Source organism: Hemiscyllium ocellatum, unplaced genomic scaffold (genome assembly GCF_020745735.1).
Source record: "Hemiscyllium ocellatum isolate sHemOce1 unplaced genomic scaffold, sHemOce1.pat.X.cur. scaffold_223_pat_ctg1, whole genome shotgun sequence".
In the NCBI taxonomy this organism is placed as follows: domain Eukaryota; kingdom Metazoa; phylum Chordata; class Chondrichthyes; order Orectolobiformes; family Hemiscylliidae; genus Hemiscyllium; species Hemiscyllium ocellatum.
Genome location: NW_026868018.1, coordinates 885,784 through 899,906, shown reverse-complemented (window position 1 = coordinate 899,906; position 14,123 = coordinate 885,784). Strand labels below are relative to the sequence as shown.

Below are 14,123 nucleotides of genomic sequence, written 5' to 3'. Positions count from 1 at the left end.
GTCTCCTCACTCCAGATCCATTGCTACTGAAACCCCTTACCCGTGTTCCCTTAAACTTGATGAATCCGAAACAGAACCCTTGATTCTGTGACTGACTCAGAATCTGGTTTCAAACTCCCCCCTCTGTATTTACCCTCAGACACATCAGTATTTATTCTGTCAAACCCCTTAAGAATCTGGTGGTGCAGTCTGATTGTAGGTTGTGGAAACGGCAGAGGATGATGTGTTGTATCTGGGTGGAAGGTAAGGACTTGGTGGGGGGAGGGGGGGTGGTCTATCCTTGTTGCAGTTGGAGGTGTGGGTTTCAAAGGCAGAGGTGCAGGAAGTGGAGGAGATATAGTGGATGGTATTGACCACATGGGAGGGGAAATTGCAGTCCTTGAAATACGGGCCATTTGGTATGTTCTGGCCTCACTGGAACACTGCAGTAAGCATGAGACAGAGACGTTGGCCAGGGAACAGGCTCGTGTGTTAAAGTGGCAGGCAGCTGGAAGCTCGGGGTCTGTTTTTGCAGCAAAACGTAGATCATCAGTCGCCATTTCCGCCACCTCCACTGAGATGCTGCCAGACACAGGTTCCTGTCCCCTCCATTAACAGCTATGCACTCTCCCAATCAGATCATAATCCACTCCTTTGTCTTTCCAAATGTTCCTGTCTCTCTTTGGGTTCTGTCCCTGCCCATTATTTACTCTTTAACCCCTATCTCCTGCAGTACAAAGATCTGCAGGTTAGTTGAATTGGCCAAGCTAAATTTCCCATAATGCTCAGGGATGTGTAGGTGAGGTGCATTATTCAGGAGAAATATACAGTAATAGGGTAGGGGAATGGGTCTGGGTGGGATACTCTTCGGAGATACGCTGTGGACTTTTATGGCCGAATGGCCTGTTTCCACACTGTCAGGATTCTAATTTTCCCAGCTCCCATCGGTCCTGAGGAAGGGCCACTGGACAGATTCCTGTTCCCAGATGCTGCCAGACCTGCTGAGCTTTCCCAGCACCTCCTGCTTGTTGTTCCTGATTGACACCATCCATCCACCTTCCGGGTTTGATTCAGGCAGGGGGAGGATCCCACCACTGACCTCACAATGGGGTCCAGCTGATTGATGGCAGCTTCGGACCAATAGGAAAAGGGGGTGGGACTGGTGGACCAAGTGGAACCAGCTGGTCATCCAAACAATGGGAGTGAATGAGGGGCGTGGCCAGTGGGATGACACGTCACCAGTAACTCTCCCTGTGCAGTGCCACGTGACTCGGCCATTGGTGAATGTGGGAGACACAAACAGAGAAGGGGAGAATGGCCTCGGAGACAGGAGATAATGAGGCACTTTAGACTGGGAAGTCTTAATTACACTCTGTGCGGAACGTTAGTCTGAATTAGAAACTCTTTCCCACCTTTGCAGCAGATGGGAAAATGGCTGCGGCCCTCAGGCGGTGAAAGGTCCTGGGATATGGCCGCCATCTTTATTGGGGGCAAGGTACAATGAGGCACATGGACATGTCCCATTCCTAGGATGGGGGGGGGTGGTTGGGGGGGGCGGAGGTGGGGTGTCATTGCACATATCACTCGTCTGGCAGGAATAGCGTGTGATTTTAGGAGAGGCATTTACACATCAAGCACATACCAAGAGAAAAGTATGTCTTTATATTCTTCCTGTACTGACTGAGTTTTGTTTTGTGAATTCATTTCATAGGATATTAAATCAGAATAATTGAGGCTGGGATCTCAAAAGCAAGTTTTTACAGTCAGTGGAGTCATCAGGATCTGAATATCATTGGCATTTAACTGTGGAAGGAGAAAGGTTTGTCTGTTCTGTTTGTGGGAAAATATCTCCGATATTTTTGTTAAGCAGAAAGATGTACAAATTTGTGGTTGGATCACCCTTTGGGTGTGTGCTCTGTTCTGGGCCCTGCAGCTGAGGAAGGAGATATTGCCCTGAGAGGGAGCACAGATTTATCCAAATTACACCTCGTCTCTTTGTAAGAACCCTCAGATTTAGACCCAGGCACCCACTTCGTGATGTTAACCCGTAAACTTCATATTTTCAATTACCTGCAAACTTCCCATTAAATGTCCTTTTGGATTCAAATTCCAGTACCTTTTCAGGTGGAATGTTCCAGCTTCTGACAACTGACTGTTCATTCAGAAACTGCTAAGGTCCATGTTGACTCTGGGGTTACAAAGGGCTGAATTGAAAGATGAGATGCTGTCCCTGAGCTCCCATTGAGATACACTGGAACAGTACAGGAGGCTGAGGGCAGTGTAGGTGTGAGCAGGCAATGACAATGACAGGGCTGCACTGTGTGTGCTACTTGGCTCAATGAGTGTTTTGGAGTTAGATGAAAACAGAGCGAGGGGAGACAGGGAGAAGGTGAAACTGAAATTCATTTTTAGTTCAGGCCGTTCAGAAATTCACATGGTCCCAATGGGAACAGCCAGTTTTTAAGTGATACCTGCGGGGTATTTGTTAACAGTTTTTAAAGTAGTTTTCCTGAGGGCAGTTGAGAGTTAACCACATTGCTGTGGGTCTGGAGTCACATGTAGGCCAGACCAGGTGAGGATGACCGTTTCCATCCCTGCAGGACATGAGTGAACCAGATGGGTTTTCTAACAATCGACAATAGTTTCATGGTCATCATTCGCCTTTTCATTCTAGATTGTATTGAATTCCGATGCCGTCATCAGCCATGCTGGGATTCTAACCCTAATCCTCGGAACATTGCACATATCACTCGTCTGGCAGGAATAGCATTAAGCCATTGCCTCCCTTTTTAGCAATGTTTAAAAGAAAGTTCCATCATTCTACGCATACAATGTGAGATAAAGTACTGCAACCTCCATGTGTCAGCCTCTCCAAAAGGTCAATCAACGGAAATTTGTTTGGGGGTGAAATATTTCACTTTTTTTTGTGGGGGGGGCGGGTGGGTGGTGTTTATTAAACAAAAACGAATCCAAATAAAAATCTGATGCCACAGACGTGTAATTTCTGAAGCCGGAGGGGGATTACAGAGACAGGGAGGGTTGTGGGGCCAGAGGGGGACTGTTGTCCAAACATCACTGTGGTGTACATGGACTGCAGCATTTCAGGGAGGCGGTTAGCCACCACTTTCTCCAAGACAAGGAAAGGTGGCCAATAAATACTGGTCTGGGCAGCAAAGGCAACCCCCAGTGAATAAAACCAAGCAGTGACCTCTCTGAGCTGACTTGCTGTGAAGTTAAAAACCTCTGGAAATGGAGTAGGCAGAGAAGAGAAACAGTGACATTTCACAGCTGCCCTCGGAGAGACCTCACCCTTGGAAGTACTCAGAGCCGGGGATCAGCTCAGTGAGTTTCAGTCTCTTCAAACATCAATCTTAGTCAGTTTTATTTTATTAAATCTACAATAGTGAGTAAAGTGAGGATTTCTTTTTAATGTCTTACGGTCTCTTGATTAAATGTTTAAGATATAAAACATAAGTTATTCTCGGGCAGTATTTATCGAGCAGTAAGACTGTGCCTTTGCCTTGGTCTGTAGATTATTAAGGCAGAGTGATGGCCTGTTGTAGAGTGGCGTGCTGTTCCTGTTGGATGTGGGAAATTAGGGAGAGTTTCAATGATCCTGATGATTATGTCTGCAGGAAGTGTGATTACAAATTCAATTGGATCGCATGGATTGGTGGAGGAGTGATTAAAGGCAGTGAGGAATTGACAGGAGCCGGGGAGTGTGATAGGTGCAGTCTCAGGATTGCAGGATACTGCAGATACAGTCAGGTAGTTGGGTTACCCCCAGGAAAGCTAGGAGGGGTAGGTAGGTACTGCAGGAGTCTTCTGTGGCTATCTCCATCTCAGACAAGTGTACTGTTTTGGAAAATGTAGTTGGTAATAGACTTTCAGGGGAATGTAGCACTGACAGCCAAGTTACTGGGACTGAGACTGGCTTCTAACATAATGTGAGGTATATCCAGTTCCACACGATCGATGGTGATAGGGGACTCTCTAGTCAGGGGCACAGTCTGCCATTTCTGCACCTGACAGTGAGGCATCAGAATGGGGTGGTGCTGCCCTGGTGCCAGTGGCAAGGATGTCTCACAGAGGGAGCAGAATATTCTCAAAAGGGAAAATAACCAGTGGGAGGACATTGTACATTGGTACCAATGGCATAGGAAGGGGAAAGCATGGGCTCCTGACGAGCAGGGAGATTTGCTAGTGCCACTCGGGAGACGTTAAACCAGTGAGGGAGTCGGGGTAATCCTAAAGAGATAGTGAGAAAAGAGGTGAGTCTGAGGCTGGTACTGTTCACCGGTCAGACTGTCAAGGCTGGCAAGAGCAAGCTACAGAATGAGGTGGGACGGACCAGTTGCACTGCATTTATTTCAGTGCAAGAGACCTGACAGGTCAGGCAGGTGGGCTCAGGGTATGGTTTTGAACATGGTACTGGGATATTACAGCAATTACAGAGGCAGCACTCAGGGATGGATAGGACTAGCAGCTTAATGTTCCAGGTATAGATGCTATAGCAAGGGGACAACAGAGCAGGGGGAGAGGTGTTTTTGATTAGGGATAACATTATGGCTGGGCTTCGGGAGGATATTCCTGGGAATACCTCCAGGCAAGTTACTTGTGTAGTACTGAGAAATAAGAAAGGGATGACCATCTTACTGGGATTGTATTATAGACTCTCTCCCAATAGTCAGCAGGGAATTGAGACAGAATTTTACCAGGAGACCTCAGTTATCTGTAAGAATAATATAGTTGCAATGATAAGGGGCTTTAACTTTACCAACATAGCCTCGGAGTGCTGTAGTGTTAAGGGCTTGGATGGAAATGTATTTGTTCAGTGTGTACGAGAACATTTCTGATTCAGTTTGTAGGATGTACCTACTAGAGAAGGAACAAAACCTGACCTGTTTCCTTTATTCATTCACAGGATGAGGCTGTCACTGGCTCGGCCAGCATTTATTGCTGCGTTTACCCAGAGGGCAGTTAAGAATCAACCACGTTGCTATAGGTCTGGAGTCCCATGCAGACCAGACCAGGTAAGGATGGCATTTTCCTTCCCTAAAGGTCATGAGTGAACCACATGGGTTTTTTCAACAATTGACAATGGATTCCTTCTCGTCACTAGATTATTTTTTCCAGATATTTATTGAATTCACGTTCCAAAATCTGCCGTGATGGGATTCAAACCCAGGTCCCCAGAACGTTATCTGGGTCTCTGGATTAACTGTCTAGTGATAATTTCACTCCATCATCACTGCCTCTTAGGAAATGAGGCAGGGTGAGTGCCTGAGGTATCAGTGGGGCAGCACATCAGCACCAAAGATCCCACAGTATTGTGGCTCAGTGGTTAGCGCTGCTTCCTCAGCAACAGAGACCTGGGTTTGATACCAGCCTCAGGCAACTGTCTGTGTTGGAGTTGGCACATTCTCCCCAGTGTTTGTGAGGGTTTCCTTCGGATATTCAAATTTACTCCCACAGTCCAAAGATGTGTAGGTTAGTTGGATGAACCATGTTAAATTTCCCATAGTGTCCAGATGCAGTATATGAGGTTTTGGGATGTGCAGGCAAATCTCTGCCTGATGTGAAAAGATCGTTTTGAGGTCCTGGACAGAGCTCAGTGACGTGTGGCTGAACGTTTTACATTTCCCGTGGCGGTAAGGGAAGGTCAAAGGTGTGGAGCATGTGTTGGTGGGGGGGTGTGGACCTAACAAGGGAGGTGCAGAGGGAATGGTCTCTGTGGAACGCAGATAGCGGTGGGGAGGGAAATATGTCTATGGTGGGGTCTGACTTTAGGTAGCAGAAATAAGAGGTTAATGCGCTGTATCTGGAGATTAGTGGGGTGGAAGATGAAGCCCGCAGGGCTGTATTCTTTATTGTGGCTGGAGGGGTGGGGTAAAGGTGGAGGTGCGGGAAGTGGAGGGTATGTGTTGGAGGGCATTGTTGATCAAGTCGGAGGAAAGTTACGGTCCTTGAAGTAGGCCTTTCTGGGATGTCCTGGAATAGAATCCAAAGAGATTAAACGAATATATCACAGACAAAAGATTAACTGGACCAGAGAATAGGACCGCTTAAAGGTCAACAAGGCTGTCTATGGAATCACAGAGGGTGTGAAATATATGCAAATATTTTACGTCATTTTTACTGGAGAAGTATATGGAAGCTCGAGAGTTTGGAGAAATAAACAGTGATAACTTGAAAAGTGTCCATGTTACAGAGGAGGTGGGACTGGATATCTTATATCGCATCAAGGTGGATAAAGCCGTGGAACCTGATCAGGTGTATCCTGGAACTTTCCGGAAATCTAGGGAAGTGATTGTTGGGCCTCTCCTGTGATATTTGTATCCTTGATAGTGACAGGTGAGGTGGGTGCCATTATTTTAAAAAGGTGGTAAGGAGAGGCCATGGAACAAGAGAACAGTGAGCCTGAAGTCAGGCAGGCAAGTTGTTCGAATGGACAGGATATCCATCTATTTGGAAAGGTAAGGAATGATCAGGGAGAGTCACTGTGGCTTTGTACATGCACAGTTGGGTCTCACTAACTTGAGTGAGTGTTTTGAAGTGACAAAGAAAATTGATTAAGCCAGGCGGTGAATGCTGTTTATATGGACATTCAACAAGGTTCCACAAAGCAGACTGGGTAGCAGGGTTAGATCACATGGAATGCAGGGAGAGCAAGCCATTACAAAACTACCTTGAATGTAGGAGACAGAGAATGATGATGGAGGGTTGCTTTGCGGATTGGAGGCCTGTGAGCAGCAGTGTGCTGCAGGGATGGATATTGGGCCCTTAAATAAATGACTTGGATGTGAATATATGAGATATGGGCAGTAGGTTTACAGAAGACACCAAAATTGGAGGTGTAGTGGACAGTGAAGAAGGTTAGTTCAGAATACAACAGGATCTTGATCAGATGGGCCATTGGAGCAAGGAATTGCAGACTGAGTTCAAATTAGATAAATGTGAGCTGTTATATTTTGGAAAGGCAAATCAGGGCAGGACTTATGCACTTAATGGTAAAGTCCTGGGGAACATTGCTGAACAATGGGACCTTGGAGTGCAGGTTCATAGTTCCCTGAAAGTAGAGTCACAGGTAGGCAGGGGAGTGAATGCAGCATTTGGTACGCTCCCCGTTATTGGTCTGTTGTGATGTCATATTGTAGCTGGACAGGGCACTGATGAAGGCCCTTCTGGAATTCTGTTTTCAGTTCCAATCTCCCTGTTCTTGGAATAATGTTGAGAAACTTGAAAGGGTTCAGAAAACATTTGCAAGGACTTTCCTGGGGTTGGACGATTTGAGCTATTGGGAAAGGCTGAATAGGCTGGGACTATTTTCCCTGGAGATTTGGAGGCTGAGAGGTGATCTTATAAAGTCATGAAGGGCATGGATAAGGTGAGCAGTCAGGGACTTTTTCCCAAGTTCGGTGGCTCCAGAACGAGAGGGTACAGGCTTAAGGTGAGAGGGAAAAGATTTAAAGGGGATTTAAGGGGTATCGTGTTTAAGTTGAGGGCATTGCAAGTATGGAATGAGCTGCCAGAGGAAGGGGTGGAGGCTAGTACAATTGCAGCATTTAAAAGGCGTCTGACTGGGTACTTGAAGAGGGAGGTTTTAGAGGGATAAGGGTGAACCGCTGGCAAATGGGACTCCATTAACGCTCTCCGTTAATGGTCAATGCATTGAATACAGAAGCTGGGACGTCATATTGTGGCTGGACAGGACGTTGATTAAGCCACTTCTGGAATTCTGTTTTCAGTTTGAATTTCCCTGTTCTGGGAAGGATGTTGTGAAATTTGAAAAGGTTTGGACAAGATTTACAAAAACGTTACCAGGATTGGAGGATTTGGGCTACAGGGAGGGGCTGAATAGGCTGGGGCTATTTTCTCTGGAGAGTCAAAGACTGAGAGGTGACTTCATTGAGATTTATAAAATCACGAGGCGCGTGGATAAGGTGAGCAGCTGGCATCCTTTTTCCTCAGGTTAGGTGGGTCCAAAACTAGAGCACATGAGTTTAAGTTGAGAGGGCAAAGATTTAAAAGGGATCGAACTGGCAACATTTTCAAGCTGAGTGTGGTGTGTGTATGGGAGGGGCTACCAGATGAAGTAGTGGAGGCTGATAAAATCACAACATTTTTAAGGCTTCCAATTGGGTACATGAATAGGAAGGGTTTTGATGGATACAGGCCAATAGATGGTAAATGGGAATTCATTAGTTTAGGATTCCTTGTTGGCACAGACGAATTGGACTGGAGTTCTGTTTCTTTGATCTTAATAAATTAAGATGCATTCCTCTCTTTTGTGCAGAGCTAGCTGAAGCACAGATTATTATCCTTGGAGCTGAGAAGGTGAAGCAGTGATTTTGACCTGGTGCCGATTTTGTTCCAAGGTCTTGAATTTGCAAAGAGAGAGAGGAATTGTTAACCCTGTCACAATTTTTAGTAACTACTTTCAAGTAATTGGCAAATAATACAAGGTGAAAATGTGAACATTATTTTACTCAGTAAGTTCTGAGCATCTGGAACAGTCTGAACGACACAGATTCAGCAGGTATTTTGAAACAGACTTGGAATTTTACTTTTTAAGGAAAGATTTGGGGGTAGTTGGGACAGATTTGCACCATCTACAGAGGGAGAGAGGACAGCTCCAATGGGCTGAATAGCCCCCAGCCCCTGTGCTCTGTGATACTGCCCCATTCACTGTGAATGATGAAGCTCATCCCAAGGCAGAGAGAGGGAGGAGCTCACCTCTCAATCGGCGCCGGCTTGATTAACGGCAGCTCCAGACCAATAGGAGGAGAGTCTGTGTGGTCCTGCAGCCAATGGGAGTGAATGAGGGGTGTGGCCAGCAAGACGACACCTGTCCATGAGCTGTGCAGGTGCAGTGTCACTGGGTGGGGGTGGGAGAGACAGCAGGGACTGGGACAGAGGCTGTTGGACCTGAATTACAAACTCCCGGTAAATTAAAACCAAAAGAACTGCGGAAGATGTAAAACAGAAACAACAACCAGGAGGGTCTGGAGAAGCTCAGCAGGTCTGGCAGCATCTGTGACGAGAAATCAGAGTTAACGTTTCAGATCCGGTGTCCCTTCCACAGAACAGATGTTACTGAGTAAAAAAAGTCCGTTTATGTGCAGAAGATAGTGTGGGGGGATGGGGGCAAGATAAAAGGAGTAAAGGTGGGGATAGAGTGAGAAGAGCGGTTGGATAAAGGAGTGGATAACGATCTGACTGGGGGAGGGTGACTAGCTGTTAATGGAGACTATTAGTGGCTAACCATAGGTAGTGTGTAATGACAGGCTGTGACATGAGGTGGCTACGACATGAGGTTGTTAACCTGTGGTTAGCCACTAACTGTCTCCATTGTAAGCTGTTGCCCACCTATATCACTGCACGATTGGAGCTGCTGAGGACACACACCTTTGGAATATCCTCCCTCACCCCCTCTGTCCGCCTTAAAGATGTATCTAAAAATCGTTCTCTTTAATCAACGTTTCCATCATCCGGGAAGCATTTTAGGAGATTTGTCAATGTGAAAGGCTACATACAATGCAGGTAGTTGTTGTTATTGTCTGACATCAGGAGAAACAGGGATGAGCCCTCTCTCTCTCTTATACCTGATGAACAGCAGCAAAAGCAGGAAGCACTGAGCATGCTCCAGCCCACAATGGGCCTCGGATAATTGATGTCAGCGCAGGACCAATAAGAGTGGGGGGACGGGGACTCGAGGACCAGGATGTGCCAGTTGGTCCTTCAACCAATCGGAGTGAATGAGGGGCGGGACAATACTCAACCACGTGATAAGCTTCACTGACAGTACAGTGTTGTTGTGGCCAAGGCATTGGAGATGTGTGAAGGTGCAGGGCAGGGGAAAGGAAAGACATAGACCAGAAAGAGAAGGAAATTTTCATGGTATGGCATGAAAGGTTTTACAGAACTTAGTGCACATTGTGAATCACAAATTTGAAAATCCCAAATTCTGCCCCATTTTCCCTCCTTATAATGCATTTTGCACTCCCTGAAATAGCAACTGTGTTTCTCCCTCCACAGATCCCAGTGATCAGTGCCAAAGCCCCATTGCCTGTGGAGAGGGTGATGTTTGATTTCCCTGTCCAGCTGCAATTCGTGTGGTGAAGGTGCTCCCACAATGTGGTTGGGTAAGAGCTGTTATAGATTATTCACTCAGCAATATTGAAGAGTTGACAATGTATGTGCAAATCAGCAACAGTTTGTTTTTTTTAATCATGTTTATAATTTCACAGAAATACTATTGAAAAATTCTGGCATAAGGCCACAGATTGAGATACTAGGTCAAGTGATCAAAAGCATTGCCAAATGAGCAGGTTTTTGAGAACACCTTAAAAGAGGAAAGCAGGTCTGAGAGGGTTCAGGTGGGAATTCCAGACAGTGTTGCCTTGGCAACAGTAGAAACAGCCAGACAGGTGAAGCAATGAATAAACACAAATGAGTTGTCAAGGTCTTGCAGGGTGTGTGGTGCAGGGAGACAGGGATGTTCACAGGGTGAGAATTTTAAATTGTTGCCTGTAAATAGGAGCCTTTCGATGGATCAACTAGTTTTGGTACAAGTGAGCACTTGGGCAGGAGGGTTTAAGATACTCTTGAGATTACATGTAAGTTGAATGTGGGAGGCTGGCCAAGAGTGTTTGGATAATTAAGTCTGGAGATAAATACTCGTCCATCCCTGCATTCAGTAAATGAGCTGAGACTAGGGTGGAGTTGGGTGATGTCACCAATGAAGAAAGTGTGTTTTTGGAGTTGGGCTCTTCCTCCACATCACCCCCACCTCCCTCCCCTCACCAAATCACAGGTATTGTTCCTTGTTCTGTCTGTCTGTCTTTTCTGGTTATGTCCTTCTCTCCCATTCTGCTACGAAGTAATATTTTGACCTCACCGTTGTTGGAAAAACCTACTCCATCCCCACTCTCCCATTCCTTTCTAAATTCCTTGTATGTGGTGTCCCTCAAGGATCGATTCTTGGTCCCTCCTGTTTCTCACCCACATACTGTCAGGAGTTGACATCGTCCAAAAGCACCGTCTGAGGGTTCACATGTACACTGACAATGCCTAGCTCTCCCTCCCCATCATCCCTCGCCATTACTCAGTTATCAAACTGCTCATCACACTCCCACTACGCGATTGGCTGCAATTTCCTGCAACGGAACATTGAAATGGTTAAACCCATTGCCTTCAGTTGCTATTACAAATTCCTTTCCCTTACTGCTGAGCCCCTCCCTCTCCCTGGGAACTGTCTGAGGCAGAACTACACTCTTCACAATATTGCTCTCATATCTGTAACCCCAAGGTGACCTTCTGATCAGGTATCTACACAATCACAAACACCAGGAATTCCAATCTCTAAAACGTTGCTTCCCCCCGCCCCCTTCACCCCAGCTCCATTGCTACTGAAACCCCTGACCCGTGTTGATGTTGCCTTAAACTTGACGAATCTAAAACAGAACCCTTGATTCCGTGACTATCCGAGTATCTGATTCCAGATCCCTCATGATGGGAAACATCCTCTCAGTATTTACCCTGTCAATCTCCTTAAGAATCCTGCATGTTACAATGAGATCACCTCTCATTCTTCCCAAATCCAGTGAGTAGAGTCCCAACATTTTCAGCTTTTTCTTAAAAGATAATCCCTACAAGCCAGGGATCATCCCAGTTAATCTTTTCTGAAATGCCTCGGATGAAATTATGTATTCCCTTAAATAAAGGGACCAAAACTTCTGTCATTACTCCAGATGTGGTCTCACTCGCACTTTGTAAAGTTACTCTCAGGTATATACTCCAAACACTTACACTGAAAACTCCTTGTAATAAGAAACAGCGTTCCATTCCCCATCCTGATTCCCTGTTGTAACTGTGTTTCCTACGCAATTACCCCTGGTCCCTTTGTGGTGCAGCTTTCGACAGTTTCCACCATTTACATAGCACTCTGTTCTTTTATTATCTCCTCCAAAATGAGCAACTTCACAATTTCCCAAATTATGCTCCATTTGCTAACTTGTTGCCCACTTCTCCAATGAATCCCTCTCTGTAAACTGTTTATAATCCTTTTGGAACTTTACCGTTCTGCCTTTTCTCAGAGATTTCCCCGCTCATTCTTCTAAACATTTCCTGGAATCACTGGGCAGTGGGAAGCAGTTGTTACCTTTTCAGAGAGACTCTTTGGAATGACTGGGAGGAGCTTGCTGCTCATGGGTCAGAATGGAGACAACTTGCTCATCGAGCTGCATGAGCCTTTCACCCCCCCCGTGTCTAATTGATGAGGCACAGCAGCAGCACGGAAGGAAAGAAAAGGAAGCACACATCCTGCTCTCCACATCGCACTGACTCTTGAAACATTGTGTCCCATGTGTCAAAGATCTGCCCTGTTCAGTCACATGAAGACCCAGTGTGGAAACTCACAGAAACCCATACAGATTTCCCCCTGAACTAACTGCTGACCCCCACAAGGGGTAATGTGTCCAGTCATCCTGGGCCAGGAGGAGGGGGTGGTGAGAGTTTCTTAAATGAACTGACAGTGACAGTTTTATAAACGTGTATTACAGGTGGACATTCAGATGATAATCTCAGTAATTGTAACGCCAAACTGTGACAAAATTACTCAATTCATCAGGAGCTGGATATTCACATTGTGTGTGAGTATTGTATTCCAGCTCATTCCCATTTGCTGCATAAATGTCCTCTTTTGAATCACCCCACACTCTCAGTAGATCTCCCCCAAGTCTTCAATATGTGTCCTGTAATCCTTTTCTGATGAACTCATGAGTGTAAGGTGGATTATTCTAAATCTGTAAACCCCTCTGTCACAGGGCACCCGCAATTTCCTCTGCTACAAGGAGAACAATCTGTTTCCCCAAACCCCTGATTCCCCAATGTCTGTTTGCTCCCTATAAGGCACACATCAGGATTGTGTTGGAACATTCTCCACTTGCCTGCATCAGTGCAGACACCAACAATATTAAAGTGAACATCCTCCAGGACAAAGCACTGTGCCTGAGTGGTGTCCCATCCACCACCTTCAGCGTTCCCTCTCCCCATCCCTAGGGTACAGTGGCATCACTGTGTAAAAGGTAGTCAGCATTGTCTGACCAGACCATAGGGCTGCTGTCTCATTAGGGAGAAATGTCTGGTGGTGGGTTTAACCTGAAGGTTACCACAGCCCAGGCAAGGGGAGAGGTTGAGAACAAGTGTCCATCTATTGTAGATGGATATTCTTGATATGTATTAACAACACCCATGTCTCTGCAACTAAAATCCCCCATTCCTTGTACCATCCTGGTAAATCTCCTGTGCCCCCTCTCAGGGACCCTGCTATCCTTCCCAATGTGTGGGTGATCTCTGGTTTGCACAGACCCAGCTGCTCTGTGTTCCTGTGGGTGATGTAATCATAGAGCAACAGTTGCATTAAACCTCACTGTCTGTAAGGGTGGGAGACACAGAAATCCCGGTAGCATTTGAGATGTATTTAGTGTGCACTTGCAATGCCATGATAGATGAGACTTTTCCACAATTATTGGAAAATAGATGAGGACAGTTAGGTGGTAGTTTTCTTTGTCACAGACCCGATGTACTACCAGAGCCTTTTTCTGTTCTGTAGACCGCTAAGATGTTTATTATAGGAATATGACAAGCTCCATTGGACTTCAGGTCAGAAAGGGTGATACTAGAGTAGATGACAGATGATTGGCCGATGTTTTGGGAGGAAAAGGAGATTGAGAGGTTTAAGGAAGAATTCAGAAGCTCAGCACAGAATCGGAAAGGGCCGTCATCAAGTGAGAAATAAACATTGGGAATCCTGAAGGCTGGAAATAAAAAAGGCACATATAGCAGAGCTTTGAGAGACTGGAGGGGATTAGAGATAGGGAGAGTAATGAAGCTGGAGGAGATGAAAGTTGGAGAGGATTCTGAGGATTGAGGATGTTACAGAGATAGAGATATTTCTGATAGACTTTTTTGAGTTTTGAGGCTGGAGAGGATTTATCGAGATAAGGAAGAGTTGTAAGACTGGATGAGGTGGCATTGACGGAGAGTTCCGAGCATAGAGGAATTTACAGAGATAACGAGCGATAGAGCCAGAACGTTATACAGCACTGACACACACCCTGTGTTCCAACCAGTCCGTGTCA

General features: G+C 45.9%; 1 long non-coding RNA gene across 3 annotated transcripts in view; it reads left to right on the top strand.

Moving 5' to 3' along the window:
* Nucleotides 1-14,123, top strand: part of LOC132811604 (uncharacterized) — a 56,634-nt gene that overhangs the window by 5,929 nt on the left and 36,582 nt on the right. For 2 of the 3 annotated variants that reach the window (XR_009643303.1, XR_009643302.1), the window contains exons 2-3: nt 4,904-5,012; nt 10,018-10,124. This is a non-coding gene — a long non-coding RNA (uncharacterized LOC132811604). Of the gene's footprint in view, nt 1-517; nt 575-4,903; nt 5,013-10,017; nt 10,125-14,123 lie in introns of those variants that run through there. The other variant, XR_009643304.1, reaches the window with a different exon arrangement.